The sequence below is a fragment of the Lynx canadensis genome, chromosome A1, assembly GCF_007474595.2.
Source record: "Lynx canadensis isolate LIC74 chromosome A1, mLynCan4.pri.v2, whole genome shotgun sequence".
In the NCBI taxonomy this organism is placed as follows: domain Eukaryota; kingdom Metazoa; phylum Chordata; class Mammalia; order Carnivora; family Felidae; genus Lynx; species Lynx canadensis.
This window is the reverse complement of record NC_044303.2, coordinates 104,628,425-104,644,307: the sequence shown is the minus strand read 5'-3', so window position 1 is coordinate 104,644,307 and position 15,883 is coordinate 104,628,425. Positions and strand designations below refer to the sequence as shown.

The 15,883-nt window shown below is 44.3% G+C and overlaps 1 protein-coding gene and 2 long non-coding RNA genes across 4 annotated transcripts in view; 2 read left to right on the top strand and 1 right to left on the bottom strand.

The window, feature by feature from the left end:
• Positions 1–681: 681 nt before the first annotated feature.
• On the bottom strand, positions 682–7,880 carry LOC115515441. Its single transcript, XR_003969273.1, has 3 exons — positions 7,552–7,880; positions 5,339–5,419; positions 682–767 (listed from the first exon to the last, which is right to left on the bottom strand). It is a non-coding gene; the product is annotated as an uncharacterized LOC115515441 (long non-coding RNA).
• Positions 5,362–5,755, top strand: LOC115515444. Its single transcript, XR_004343482.1, has 2 exons — positions 5,362–5,454; positions 5,571–5,755. It is a non-coding gene; the product is annotated as an uncharacterized LOC115515444 (long non-coding RNA).
• Positions 7,881–8,092: 212 nt separating the features above from the next.
• The window catches only part of MARCHF3 (membrane associated ring-CH-type finger 3), a 151,605-nt gene continuing 143,814 nt past the window's right edge, over positions 8,093–15,883 (top strand). For both annotated transcript variants that reach the window (XM_030317215.1, XM_030317222.1), the window contains exon 1: positions 8,093–8,308. The gene's annotated coding sequence lies outside the window, so the exon portion shown is untranslated. The remainder of the gene's footprint in view (positions 8,309–15,883) is intronic.

Below are 15,883 nucleotides of genomic sequence, written 5' to 3'. Positions count from 1 at the left end.
ATTAGTGCCCTCATGCCCACCACAGCTGATTTGAGCTATGAATTCTAAGCAAGCATGACCTTTCTGGGGACACTCGACCTTGACTATGCTCTTTTCTCTTTGGACTTCTGAGAGATTGGTTGTATTTCCAAGGGCAGTTGTCTGCTTTAGTTAAGCTCAGAACCTGCTAACAATTAAATTCTATCAAACAAATATTTACTGAGTACTTATACCTGAGGATAATACTGTAGTGATTACTGCAGAGGCCATGAAAAGTACCTTGAGATGCTATAACTCAATGACCTTGGGTCCTTTACCCAGGACAAGACCAATAACCTCCCCACAAAGACGCCCAGGGTTTAGTCAGCTGACATGCCTGTTTCCAGACGCATCCTAAATTGGCCTTCACCAGACATCAAGATGAAATGTCATTAACTTCTCACACAGTATTTTGCTCCCTGCAATATCCCATTAGACCTTGTTCAGAATTCAGAAGCTCCTGTGAAAAGAGCCTCAGTCTTATTGGTTGGGAAAGTTATCTACTGCGCATAGTTTTTGTTTTTTAAACAAGGTTAATTCTGGCATGTTTTGGCCTCAATCATCTTTGAGAGTTTCAGCATTTTTGCTGCACATCTTAAGAAGAGAAAGAACCCACGTTAGCTTCAGTTTTAATAGTTAGGAGAAATTAATGCTAATACATGCCTTCAATGGGATTCACTTAGGTATCCTGAACACTTTCTTCCATCAATATGGAAAGTCCCCAGATGTATGTATTGTGGATTTTTCCTCTGTAAAGAGATGCAAATGGTTACAATCAGTTGTATGATTTCCTCTGAGTCTTTCAAAGTTCTGTTTTCTCTGTATCTCAAGGTAAGCATCCCTGCTTTGCAGATCTAGAAGCCAAGACAACATGGATTAGTTTTATCACTTTCCTCAGTGAAACAGAGACCATCTTGTCCCAGCCCATTGCTCTCCTACAAAGCACATGAAAAAGTTATGGCATTTTAAGAGAGAAGAGAAATCAGATACAGTTTTCTGGTCCAGTGCTTGTTTTCTTTATCTTTCACATAGAATCCTTAAGATCTTAGATGAAATTTAATGATCCTTACATGTTAACTTTACTTTCTTTCAACTTCTTTAAGAAACAAACAAACAAAAAACCATGGAAAAACACTTAACCACTTATTTGTGGATCTCTCTATAACCCGGGTCATAAAATACAATCCGGACAAAGCCAAACAAGGCACTAGAGGGTTGAGAGACAAGGAGAATGTTACGCATTAGATTTAGGATTTTGAAATATTCCGTTTTAGTGGTTTCCTGTTTTTCTTCACATATAGGGTCAACAGTGGCCTGTCATTTGTTGCAGGTATTTAGGTATTTGCTCTAGAGGAAAACTTCTTTGACTGATCACGGACAGGAATTTACCAAACAAAAAACAAAACAAAAAAACCCACTCTTCCATAATACCAGATCAATAAGAAGTGCCCTATTTCACAAATGTTAAAATTTTCAGTTTTAATTTTTATGTCACCTAAGTTTTCTCATCTCACCCACCCCTTGAGGGCATCTCTTTATTTCTTTATAGGAAGATTTAAATAAGCAATCGGTTTCCTTTCTAAGCATTTTTGGATTAACAATAATACTTCTCTCACTTGTATTTTAGCCCAGATGATTAAACAGTAAAAATGCTAATTAGTAGCCTGTATCTGAAGAGAAAAAGCTATTTCTTAATGGGCAAAATTCAAGCTGAGATGGAGACCTCATAGGGCACTACAATAAACGGGTTAGGTTGCATGCTAAGGGGAAAGGATTAGGGACCGAATTGACCAACTCCAGAGAGAGATTCTGGCTTAGTGGAAACACTAAGCTGAGATCCGAATATATTAAAGATACTGACAACACTAAAGTTATCAAAATGCAGACATTTGTTATCAATCGTAGAGCACAATCTGTCTTTGTCTTTCTTACTGACCTGCAGCTGACTTTAGAAATAAAATAAATTACATGCTAAGAAATTAATTTTATTTTTCTTCCATTTACTTTTCCTTTCTGGAAAGACATTGAGCCAGGGTGGAGGGCATATTATTAGATGAGCATTGTGAATACAATGTCCAGAATCTGCACCCTTCTTCCCACAAACACCTATGAGGAAGTCAAAAGTCCTACTTCCAAATTCCACATCTGTCAGTTATGAGCTCCATAATGGTGGGCAAGTCTGAATTTCCAAATGCATTAGTTTTCTCATCCACTGAAGGAGGAAAAATAATATGTATCTCGTTGGAATGCTGTGAAGGTTAGAAAAGCCAGTGTATGAGAAAACATCTGGAGACTAAGTGTATATTAGCACTCAGTGCGTGTTAGAATAATGAGGGAATGGAAGAAGTCAGAGAGGAGTCGAGCTCTCATTGCCCACAGGCTAAAATCTATATATTTAGCCGGGCATTCAGTGTGCTGGAAAATCTGCTTTCTCCTCACCAGCCCTTTTTTGACAAACGTCCTGCTGTGGTCAAACATTCTCCAATACACCTTGAATGTGCCCACCTTCCTTGCTCTGGCATTCACACCACCCTCAGCTTCTCTTTGCCAAAATTCTACCCATCTCTCAAGGGTCTCAAATGCTACTGTCTCCAGGAATGTGAGGGGACTCACCTTCTCCTCTTCTAAACCCTGGTCCTTGCTGGCTAGAGCACTCCTGGAGACACCATCCACAAAACGCTTACTGCCCCAGCAGACTCCCTGCACGTCAGGGACCACGCATACAGTACCCATCGCTATACACCACACACTGTGGTACCTTGCCAAGGAGAGGTGCTGAATAGACCCGTGATTGAATAAATACATGATTTCTCACCCTGCCCCTGTTGTGCGCTTGGACAAAACACTTTGCCTTCAGTCTCAGTTGCCTCAGCTGTGAACAGAGGATAACAGCATGGATATACTCCCCAGGTGTGCTATGAAGAATAAACCAATGACTGAAAAGCAATTTGAAAATGTAAAATGAAATGCTATATATAAATGTTACATAATCAAAATCATTTCCCTCTGTATTATGGTTTATTTGGCTTTATATCTTGGAATCCTTTGTGGGTTTCAGAATCTCACAGATGCAAAACCATCCACATTAGCACCTAAATTCTCTTGGGTAATAAACGATTGTGTGTATTATAGCTCACGGCTACTTTTCCCTGGCATACTTACACATGAATCTGTCATAATTTGGGGCATTCATAATAACTAATGATACAATTCATTTCTTAAGGATAATCCATTCTTTTCCTTCTTTGGCCAGTTACTGTTCCCACATTGCTGCCTCAAGGGAACTAACGTTCATTAAACCCCAAATCCAGATGATGAGCACACTGTCTGGAAGCCCAAACTGAGGAGGTTATAGTCGTAGACCTGGAAGTGGTTTGGAGTTTTGAAGCACCATTTGTTTTCTGTGGCCATTTTTGTCCTGAATTCTGAACCTGTCACTTGCTTTATTGTATGTTACCAAGTGCTCAATGCAGCCTAAATGAGGTACCAGGCAAGACTGGATTAGCCCTTTCCGTAGGAAAACAGGCAATGCTGGTTGCAAATACTATTACTAAAAGAGGCTGCTGACTTTTAGTCCATAGAAGAATATAAATCTTAGAACAGTCCTTCCACATAGATAGCAACTCTGAGGAAGGAGAGACAGTAGCAACGTTAGGGGCTGATTGTGAGCATCAAGTGAGTAATTAGATGGAAAAGTATGGAACAGCACAGGACATACAGTGAGTGTCAATAAATATGAGGCATTGTTATTATCAGCAGAAGGACCAGTATGAGCCCAGCCCTGTGCTAAGAGTTACACAGAGATTCTTGCTTGAGATTCATAATAAGCTAAGCAGAAAAAACTCAACATTCTTCACCGCCACCCCAATTATCTCAGAGAAGCTAAGCACCTTGTCCGAGGTCTCAAAGTTAGGAAGCAACGGAAAGGAAATAAAACCTTCAGTCGATCATGTTTCTTCAGCCCATATTGTTTGTCCTGTTTCTCAGAACACCCTGCTGTTCTTATTTTTAACTTAGGTTGGGAGTCTGTTTTTCCTCCTTGAGTACATGACCCTCCCTTTCCAAATTCCTCAGTGTTACTCATTCTGAAGTTTTAAAACTAATGGTATTTTTTAATCTCTTCTGGTGGCCTTCTGACCAATGTGTGTAGTTTTATGTACCAGGCCATCTTCCTTAGATCATTCTAGCCTTTCATCAGAGTTGTCCTCACACGGTGGCATCCATTTTTAACAAGTTCAGTGTAGATTTTTTTCCAGGGCATGCATGAGGAAATCCCAAGTTTGTGTACAACAGAGGCTTCCCTTTCCCACACATTTTTGTTATCACATTTTTCCTTGGTTGGACCTGAGGCAATAGAACTTTGACAGGGGGTGCCTGCATTATCATTTAAACACATGAGATATCATTGTTTTGTGGGTGGTATCACCCTGGCTGCAGACCCTGTGCCAGAGCAATCTCTCTGTTACAAAAATAGCTCCTAGTTGCGGACAAACTAACACCATACTTGAGTTTGCAAAATCACCTACAAGATATTTTGTCCTCTCTAGGGGAATTAATATTTCAGAGTGCCTTATCATGAGTTATCTCTTCTTTCTGTGAAATTAATCAGAAGGATTGCTGTTTTATAGTTGGAAAACTCAGGTTAATGGCTTGCCTGTAGTCCTAGAACGAACCTATGGCAGGGCTGGTATTAGAATCTGCTGCTTCTGATTGCATTTCTTTGCTAAGGTCTTTAGCTCAGCCTGTTCAATTTCTGAATAATTTTCAAAGTGAATACATGATGAGAGAGGTGGTGGAAACGGAAAATAGGGAAAAACACTATTCAGTTGAGCAAAGCTCCCAAAACAAAGAACAAGGACAATCAAAGAACAAGGTAATCAAAGAACAAGGACTGTGAGGACCCTTTTCCGTCATTTCCATTTATGGAATAAAAGGACAATAATCCAACGAGATTAAAACGAAGAGAAATTCCAAGTGTAGAGAGGAACTGTTCAGACCACACTGTTTTCCTATTTCAACATCATTTTGTTCTCCTTTTCAACAATCACTACTGCTATAAATGGCATGAACTGGCAGTGCTTTTTAACCGCTGTCACAGTGTCCCCCTTAAGCAGCTAAACAGAGTGGGTCAATTCTGCCACTGCTGTTTTATGGAGAGGAAGCAGGGGTAAACAGAGGTTAAGTGACTGCCAGGAGCACTCACAGCTCAGATTAGAACCCAGGGCTCCTATCAGTCACATCCTGCTGAAATTTACAAGGCTCCAAAATGTTGTTTCAGTGTCAGAGATGGGTGACAGTGCCTGAAGGGAAATTTGCTCACCATCCACAAAAGGACCAGCCCAGCTTCCATGGCCTCAACTCAGTCTTCTCATTCCCAAGCCATTCCACAAACTTCTTCATCCTTTTGAAGGAAAGAAATTGTCTTCACTGAAATAGGTTAGTACTAAGCAAGTGTCTTCTGTGTCTAGATTTCCCTGGTTTTCTGTTTATTTCGTACAGATAGGACTACAATGAGTTCTTATGCAAGTAAATCTTATTTTTTTCCCTTGTAGAATACGGGGACAGCCCAAACTCAAGAGATCACTGGGAGAACGACAGCCAAAGGATTAAGTCTGTGCCAGAGTGACAAACTCCTATCAAACACCAATTACAACAGAAGATGGTATGGAAATACGAATGTAGTCTAGATGTGCTGTCTCTAAATGCCATCCACTCTATAAAGGAAAATTAAACCAGTTACTTGTCTGAAAACCCATGGCAATTATGTCTGTATGGAACAAAGAGATGGAAAACCCTGGAAATCAGGACATGGAAGTCACCCATCTAGTTCTTATTTCCTAAAAAGAAACTTCCTATTTCCTTGTTTCATCATCTAACACAAATACTATAGCAGGTACAGTCAACAGCCAATGTTTAGCTCCTATTACCAAGGTGATTTTTAAAATAATCACTAGCATCTGTGAAAAACCTTCACAGGGTGTTAACATGATAAACACTGTTGGCAAACTTTTTCTCTAGTTATAGACAGGAGTTGGGGGGTGGGGTGGGGTAAGGAATCCAAGGAAATATACTTTTCCCCTTATCTTCCAACCCCAACCTAGGCAGAGATCTGGTGTATATTCCATTCAGTTGGTCTACAGCTCATTCCTTGTGGGCAAAGGCCATTCTCTCAAGCCAGTCAGCAGTATGGTAAACAACTGCTTACCATGGAATGGATTGGACTCCCCTGGCTACACCAGTCCTTTGATTCACTAAATGAGTAATTTCTGCAATCCAAATAGGTTTTTAAGGCCTACTAAGGACTGTCCAGAGCCTGATTTTCTTGCTTGACAACCTGTCTTAGGGACCTTTCCCTGCTGAGACAGGGAGCTGAATAGACACAAGTTGAAACTCAAACCAGGCCAGAGAGCCCACCTCAGAGCTGTAGCCTTCCCTGCTGGAGTGGCCATTTCAATTCCTTTCCAGCTACAGGCCTTTTGCCTTCCTTCTTGCCAATGACCCTCATCAGGAGGGTCAAGCAGCTACCGAAATAACACCTGTAATAGTCCATACTCCCTCACGCACAAGAAACTAAAACCTTCAGGACTTGTGAATCTGAGGGAGCCAATGGTCAGTGATGAAGGTGTCAGGGCACCAGAAAGCTTGACCCTTTTCCTACTACGCATAAGTTCATTTTACTAACACGGTTTGAGTGCCTACCTATGCCAGGTGCAGTTCCAGGCACCCATTGGCCGCTCAGCACCCAAAGCTATGGGTCTACAGCTTGCTAACATTCTAGGCCTCAGCCTGGAAAGCAACACCCAACCCCGTTGCTTTTTGACTCTATACCTACAGCTCCGTGTATGTGTATACTTCAGCCAAGGTAAGGGCTTAAACACAGGGTGAAGAGCATCCCTGCCAACAAAAGGAGCAGAAGTGACCGGGCCGGCCAGGAAGGGCAGAGCCCACAGAGCCTACTCAGAGGGGCTACTGAGCTGCGACCGACCAGAAAGCTCAGGATCCTCCGGTGCCCGCCGCTAGGGAGGTCTCTGAGCTTGGTCCAGGAACATCCAAAGGAGCAGGGGACGACAGCGTGCATTGTGGGCACTTGTGGCTCGCTTGGAGGCGTTCCTGCTCGCGAGGATTGGGCGGCCCTGGCCCTCTGGCGGACCCAAGGAACAACAGCAGCAGGAGCCATGCTACGGAAGTCCCCCGACAGAGCAGCCCGACCCTAGGTTGGGTATGGAGGCCTCCGGCGCCGTCTAGCGTCCGAGCCTCCCTTTCGCCCCCGGGCTCTGCCCAAGCGCCTCAGGCACTTTGGGCCGGGAAGGGGGCCTAGGCGCCGGTAGGCTTCCCTCCTGCTGCTGCTGTTGGTATGAAAGCACGGCTGAGGAGGGGACGTGTAATGAACTTTCCAGGAGGTCCTCAGAGTCGGAGTTTTGTTTTGAAGATAACCACCAAACCGCAACCAGAACCTCTTCCAGGGAGCCCGGAGCTCCCAGTTCCGGGCCCGGGCCTCCAAAGGTGGACTGGGTGAGGCGGCCCGGGACTCACCCTCTTTGGGTCTCGGTTTCCTCGCTGGGGCTCCTTTGGGGACGCCAAGTTGGGCGCCTCCCGCGGACACCAGGTGTGGGCGTTGTCAATCCGGAGTCGGTCCAGGCTGCGGCTGGGCTTCTCGCTTCACAGCACGCCGACACGCTGCGGCTCTTGGGGCTCTGGAAGGCCCCAGACCTCTCTAAGGCAGGGGCCTTCCGGGGCCGCCACTACCCTCCCGAGGCACCCGGGTCGCGGGGCAGTTACCCCGACAGCACCAGCCCGCAGCCCAGGCACCCCACCGCAGCCAACTTCCCCGCCGCCAGCGCGTCTCAGATCCAGCCCTCAGCCGCGGGCGATTGGACGGCGGCAGCGGGGCGGAGCCGGGCGCTCGGCACGGCCCGCGGCCGCCCGGATTCCCGGAGTCGCCGCAATTGGCTGCGGGCTCCGCCAGTCACGCGCGGAAGGCGCCCCGCCCCGCCGGGCTGGCCCAGGGCTGGCTCCGCCCCGCCCGCCGCGCGGCCCCGCCTCCCTCCAGAGCCGGGTAGCCTCAGCTCCGCGGTCCGCCTCATTCGCTAAGCTGGTCCACGAATTGTCAACGCGTTCGGGCGGCTGCTGAGCCGGGGCGCCCGCCGGGCTTGTCGTGCTCCCTCGGAGGTGCCTTCCCGAACCAGTGTGCCGGGTCCGCTAGGGCCAGAACGGTCGCCGGTTCGGGGCAACTTGGGATTCAGGACCCTCTGCAGGGGCGTCGGTTTGTGATCGGGACTCGGCGAGGAGGGTGAGTGGCCGCGCGCGAGGCGAGCGGCTCCTCTTGGCGCTGTTCGGCGAGCGGGGGGACTGGACGGGTCCTGGCGGGCGTCGGTGCGTCGGTCCTAGCTTGGCGGCTGTGGGGAGGTCAGGGCCAGGCGGGATTTACTCCTTGCTAGTATCCCCACTCCCGAACTTGTTTCGGAGAGTCGCAACTCGGTCCGGGACGCGGCTCTGCGTTCTCACGAACTTGGCATGTTGTAATTGCCATCATTAGGTGGGGCCTGGGGACGCGTCCCTTGGCCCTCTGCGGCGACGACACGCGCGCTGGGGTTGGCCTCGGTGCCCTCTCGTGTACGGGCAACAGTTCCTAGATGGCTTGCGGACGGGTTTCTGAAAAATTAACCAGCGCCAGAGGCGGTGCGGCGCGACAGTGTCCTATCCGTAGCCTGAACCAGGGACCATCGTGTTCGGGGTGGGTCTTGAGCGGTCAGAGAACTTAAGCGACCATCTAGGTTCTGTAACAGGGGCTTCAGTGCTTTGCAATTACTGAAAGGAATCGACAGCATGGATATTAAACTTTGGTAAAGTAATTACTTTCTATTAGCACTTGTATCCGCATCCCTCAAGAGGTGCTCGGACCTCTACATCACCTGCAAGGTGTGTCGGAAAGACTTCGTTAGGACCAGGCGGGGAGCTGCTGTCTGTCCCAGTGCAGGGAGCCTGGGAGAATCCAAGACGAAACCGTGAAAGGGACCACCAGGCTGGTCGGTGGTGTGTGTTTTAAGCGATGAAGTTGTGACAGGAACTGACAACAGAGGATTCAAGGTTAAATTTGACACTTCGTTTGTGACCCAGTCTGGGATATTTTTTCTCTGTTTTAATGATAAGGGTTAAAAGCAGCTGGTTTTTCTGAGGGCAGTTGCATACATGTCCTTTATATTATGTGTGGACCAAACAGAATTAAATGTAATATTTTCTTGTCATTCTTATTTGATGTGAATGAGAGCTTCCGGAGTGTACTAGAGACTTGGAAACACAATTTGGGGGAAAAAATGTCTTTGAAAATATACCAAAACGTTGAGATATATAACTGTTCATGCTTGAATATGCATATGTAGATGTGCGTGTGTGTGTAAAATTGATGGGTGAATGAGATAGAAATATATGGAGGGGGAAACAGCCTTGAACTTGCCCTGGGTGGAGAGATGGACCCTCTGATCTATGGAGTGTATGATCAGTGTGTGTGTGTGTGTGTGTGTGTGTGCATGCATGTCTGAATCTGCGTGGTCTGTCTGGGTCAGTGTATGTCCATGAACTTTACGAGCATTTAGTTCAATACCACTCGTGCAGATTCTGAGTTCCTGTTTTACAGCCCAGCAGCCGCCAGCCGGCCCATCTGTTAAAACATAATATGTACGCTTAAGTCACTTCATTTGGATCACTAGGGTGGAGTGTGGGTAGGGGGCAACCCTTAGTAGGAACAACATGCTACAAACAAAGACTGCCTCTCAAGTTCTATTTTCATTCTGTATTCAGCCTGAACTTGTGGTTTTGGTGAGGGAGAAAAGGAGTGTTTGACTCTTCGGGAATGGCAAACTACATTTTGTGAAATAATTACAGTCGTGGTTTGGGGAAAGAGAGTTTATAAGAGGAAAAAAAAATTCCTGTAGAAAAGAAATGTGTTTGTCACATTACCATGCAACACTGGTTTACTGCTTTGCAGTGGCATGTATATCAGGAACTGTTTTCTTTTGCTTCTTAAGAGAATGCATTAAAACTGAATTGTTTTGCACCAAAAAAAAAAAAATCCTTAATAGACATAAACAGAGCTTTATTGCAGAGGCTATTTAATCTACCAGAGTTAAGACTGGCTTAGTAATTCTAATGAAACATGTTTTTAGGAATTTATAACCTGGATATAAATTCATATTCAGCCTAATCACCGGTTGCAGTGGTTCACAATTTATAGTTTAAGAAATAATAAAAAACCTTTATCACAAAAATTCTGATGACTAAAAGGGTATGGGAGGAGTAAAACAGCTTAATAAGTTCCTGCAGCTAAGTGACTGATACTTAAAAAAACTATAAATTTCCTTAATAACGTAATTACTTTTGGTGACAAAATAAAGGCACAGTTTTGAGAAGGCTAATTGATATTTTTGCCAATAATTTTATGCTCATAATTACATTTTAAGAATGGTGTTTATTATTAATGTGGGCAGAATAAACTGGCATGGTTCTTAAGAACTCATCACAAGAAGTATTGTTTTTATTTTTATGGTACTTAAAACATTTTGCAGAAAATATATATATCTCTAATCTGTGAGTGTCTTTTAAGTTTCTCATGCACTACAAAGACAAAATAATTCTCCTGCCTTGATATGGATCATCTGAATCAACTTAGAAATTCAGTTTGTGGGCTGACCTCTGTTCTCTAAGATTTGATTCAGGAGTCTGGAGTGGGGTTCAGTTATCTGTATTTTGAACAAGCACCCCCTCTCCTCGAGTGATTCTGACGTCAGGGATCCCCTCACCGTATTTTAAGAAACACTGGCATGGTATTTATGATATAACAGAATGACCCTAGTCTGTGAGGTCATTTAACAAGTAATTGTTCTGATATTTCCAGGTGGCATTTACCAGCCTTGTGAAATTTATAGGCAACACTCTAATACTCTGTCCTCAACAATGGCACCTTTTGTCCTGTATTCAGGAGTGTTTAGAATCCTCAGCTATCTCTCTTCTAGGTTAGCCCCAATTCTAAGGAAGTCTCTCTGGAGAAGCAAGGTAATTTAAGACCCCTCCAGTCTTAGTTCCTCCAGTCTATATTCAAAGTCAAGTGGGTTCCTGGGGTGCTCCAAGGGGACTTTGCCAGTCATAACTCACATTGTTGGACATTTCTCCCTGGAAGGTAAAAGAATCCCGGTCCTTGGGAGCCACCTTTGATTCTAAAGCCAATCTGCACTTGGGGATTAGAACCTCAGTAGGACTAGGACAGACTGACACAAGATCAAGGATCTCCTTAGGAAGCTGTAGCTGATCTGCCTCTTGCTCAAGGGAGAGTCCGGGTCACCTATTCAGAAGCCCAAACATTCTCGTTTTCTGAAACTCATCTTAGAAGTATTTCAAGCTGTCCAATTAATTGGATAGATTTTTTTCAGCATCATAGAGTGATAGGTTGAAAACTGATTGCTAATAACTTCTCAAATCAGTGTGAATTTGGATTTATTAATTATTGCCAATTCCCTTTTTATGTACAGTTTGATACACATTAAGAGTCTATTCTTGGGGCGCCTGGGTGGCTCAGTCGGTTGGGCATCTGACTTCGGCTCAGGTCATGTTCTCACGGTTCGTGGTTCGAGCCCCGCATCGGGCTCTGTGCTGACAGCTCAGAGCCTGGAGCCTGCTTCCGATTCTGGGTCTCCCTCTCTCTGGCCCTTCCCCATTCATGCTCTGTCTCACTCTCATCTCAAAAATAAATAAACATTTAAAAGAAAATTTTTTTTAATAAAAAAAAAAAGTCATTCTCCCATTTCAGACTGGCACAATTCTCAATTTAAAACTTCTATATAAGGGTTTTTTTTTTTTAATGTTTATTTATTTTTTTTTGAGAGAGAGAGACAGACAGAGCGTGAGTGGGGGAGGGGCAGAGAGAGAGAGGGAGACCCAGAATCAGAAGCAGGCTCCAAGGCTCTGAGCTGTCAGCACAGAGCCCAATGCGGGGCTAGGAACTCACAAATTGCGAGATCATGACCTGAGCCGAAGTCAGATGCTCAACAGACTGAGCCACCCAGGCACCCCTAAAACTTCTAGATAAGGTTTTAAAGAGAATGGATCTATCAGAGGTTGTTGCCCTTCCCTACCGTGTTGCCCTACCGTCCGTGTACTTAGGAAAACCTATTGACTTCTCAGAGTTCAGAAGTGCCTGGGATATTTACTTGCCTGATGACAAAAGGACATGGATAGGTTGGGACACTGAACTTGGATTGTTCCAGGCCACTGGATCATTACTGGGACTTTCACAGAGCAATTCCCATTTAAAGGAGCACTTGGCAGAAATGTTTATAGGTCACTTATCTTAACAATCCTTTGAGTACGATGATTCTTTTCCAGATGAGCAAACAGCAGCCACAAAAGGCTGGTAATATTTAGATCCTGTCTTTCCCATTCAAAGATAACACCAATAACTGAGAAATTGGCCTTGCATTTGAATTATTTTTTCTTTAGCATCCTGGTAATATGACAGGATTATGCTTAGTCATTCATATCGTCTATAATTTTTTTTACCTCTTTCTTCAAATTTATTTGTATAGTGAATGTGACCTTGGGACAGTTTTCTTTATAAAGTTAACCACCATATGTGATACTTGGTTCAATGACCCTAACCTTAACCAGCCAGGCTTGACCCAGAATGGCAAATAATTTGCTAAAGGTCACAGAGCACGATGGCAGCAAAGCCTCTATGTAGAATTCTTTGGACTCATATTTTAGACGTTTCCATTTGCTTATGAGTCCTATTATGCTGCTAGTAATGCTTTTATGCTGGCAGAATAGAATTGTTTATATTTCATTTGCCCAGCTTCTGCATGATGAATGGGACCCAGAACATTTTAAAAGCCTAAGTTATAATCCCAGCCTGATTGTACAATGGGATTTATGCCTACTTCAAAAAACTATGGTAGAATGCTACTTTTCTTGAAACTGGGCCATAGGTCACTGCAAGCTTCTAAGTAACAATTCTTTTTTTTTTTTTTTTTTTTGGCCATGGCATACTTTTGGCAAAAGGAATTTGGCGACTTCTTTTCTCGTTTTTTCACCCTTCTTTCCCCACCCCTATTCCCATGGCAAAATCTACCTATAAAGTATTTACTTTTCAAGTCAATCTGCCCTTTTAACATCTCCTAATACTTGAATTGTAGCCATTTTGACTCTTTTTCCCCCAACGTACCCTTACCAAGTTCTTACCTTTACTTTAGATTTTTGGTCCTAGACACGTCCTCATACAGAATACTGATGGAGCTATGTAAGTTTTACTCTAGCTTTCACTTTGTGGATTTAACTACAACAATGGTAAGAAAAAAGGAAGAGAAGAGTAATGTCAAAGTCATGTTGTAAGTATCATGTTAGATATTACCAGCTTATTGTTTCCACGGGAAATTCAAGATCGAGATAATTGAAGTGACAGATGCGTTCATCTGTGGCCTTGCAGACACTCTTCTAATAGAAGATGAGAAATATAACTGAAGACAACATCCTAGGTTACAGAAGAAAAACAAATGTTAAGTTCTCAGAAACGAACAGACAAAATGTGAAGGGTAGGGGTGGGATGGGATGGGGAGGGTGCTGGGAAAGAAGAAGCCCCAGGTACATGCTAGACAGAGTGGTGAGAAATTTATAGAGGTGCTGATGGTTTGGGGTTTCTTAGGGGCATTGATTCTGTTTTATATTGTCTTCACAACCCGCTCACCCTGCTTGCTTTAAATAATTTATTATAGCAGCAGGCCTTCCTCTGTTAGTTTCCTTTTTTATAACTTTTTCCTTCTCATCTCTGGGTCTAATCAGAGGCATATATAATAGCATGGCTGCTCTAGAGTACTTAGGAAAATCCGTGATCAATATTGCTACATTATAAACCCGTGGCTGTTGTGTTCTATTTTGCAATGTTTTCTTCCTTGTTATGTTAACTGCGTATCTGTGTTTTAAACAATATTTTATTCATCTTTGCACAATGAGACTATGGGCTTAGTCTTCTTGGCTGGAAGTATCTTTGGAGTAATCCATCATCAGAACACCATTGATCTAATGATGTATTTATTGCTCACTATTGCAGCACTGGCAAAAAACCCAGTATGATTCTAAAAATTTGATTAAAAAGAAATCAAGCTTTTGCAAGGCGTAGCCATCCAATTATGTTAGCAGCTGCCAAGTGTAGTTTATGCTAAAATATACACACATATTTCAAGTGAGCAAAACGTGATCTTTTCAAAAGCTTTTAAAACTTTTTGCTATGAGACAAGTAGACCAAGAAGATGTCTCCTAATTAGAAAAACTATAAGTGTACTCCCCATCTCAGCCAAAGATAAGGTCTAGTATTTTTTTTTTTTTTTGGATTATATCCTTAGACTCGAAAATGGACAGGTTTATCTTTTTCATCGACATAATAAAAACAGTGGGGATAAGAACGAACTCCTAGCCCTTGAACGATTTTCCAGGTAATCATTACAAATCGGAACGAACTGAAATTAATTAACAAACAGTGACTGAGTACCTATCATGGGTGGCACCTCCTTTCTACTTAACTAACTCCACATTGCAGTTCAAGCATTAGAGCCTTTGGGAAGCTTCTCCGTGTTCCTCTTTGGGCTGGTTGTATGCTGTCAGCAGGACCTTTCCCTCTTGTAGCCGCACTCCCTCCGGGTCAGCAGCCCCTGGAGGGCAGGGCCTCTCACCTTCCAGTTTCTCAAGAAAGGGTGCTTAAGAAATAGTTGCCAGGTATGCTAGAGGGCCACAGAGAATTACAGGTGAACACTTGCAAGCCCTCTGAAGGATGTGCACGCGTATACTCACCGCCAGTGTATTTATTTAATGTTTATTTTTGAGAGACAAAGACAGAGCACGAGCAGGAGAGGGACAGAGAGAGAAGGAAACACAGAATCCGAAGCAGCTCCAGCCTGAGCTGTCAGCACAGAGCCCGACACAGGGCTCGAACTCCCAAGCCGTGAGATGATGACCTGAGCCGAAGTCGGACGCTTAACTGAGTGGGCCACCCAGGCACCTCTCACCACCAGTTTAAATGACAGTGATAATTGAATCCCAGTGCCAGAGTTCCGGCGTTGGCCCCAATCTCAATGCTTCATGTAGCTGCTATCCATTCCTGCTCTTTCGTCTTTATATCCCCTCCTCTTCATTCCTGGCTTTTCCTCTTCTTGTCACTGCCTCCCTGTTGTGACTTGTTCAGAAATGCCCCCATCTCCACCCTCCTTCCACTAGTCTGGGCCACGGCCCCTGGTACCTTTTGTGTTCTCACACTCCTTGTGTCCTATCTTGAGCAAGCAGCTAACTCACGGGCCCCACTTGGAGACTTGGGGCAGCCTGACCACGCACATCTTTTCAAGTCTCAGACGGCTTGGTCCCTCTTGCCTTCCAGGGCAGCCAACCAGCTACTTTTGGCCACGGAGGTCTGGGCGCCGTAGAGGAACCAGGTGGTTGTTGGGCCTACAGGCCGCTGCCAACCAAAGCTCAGCATAATGGGCAATCTTGACATTTGTGCAGTGAGGCTTTTTAAAAAATAATAATCCCAGCAGATTTTTATTGCCGAGACTAACTTTTATAAATGTTTTTCATCTCTAAATCTCCTTTCGTTCAAGAACGACCCCCTGCACAACTGTGCTTATGATGTCATCTGATGACTTAGGTACGTGCTTACCTCAGAGTGGGTTGCTGAACTGCTGCACAGACCGCGTGTCCAGGTGGAGTTTATGGGGCAGCAAAAGGAAGCGTAACTGCCTGGGGTCAGGTCCTTAGCATCGCCCTTTTAGGTGAGATCTTCATGCACTTCAAATGACTGCAAGAGATCAAGGACCCTTGTTTTCTGTCTCATCTG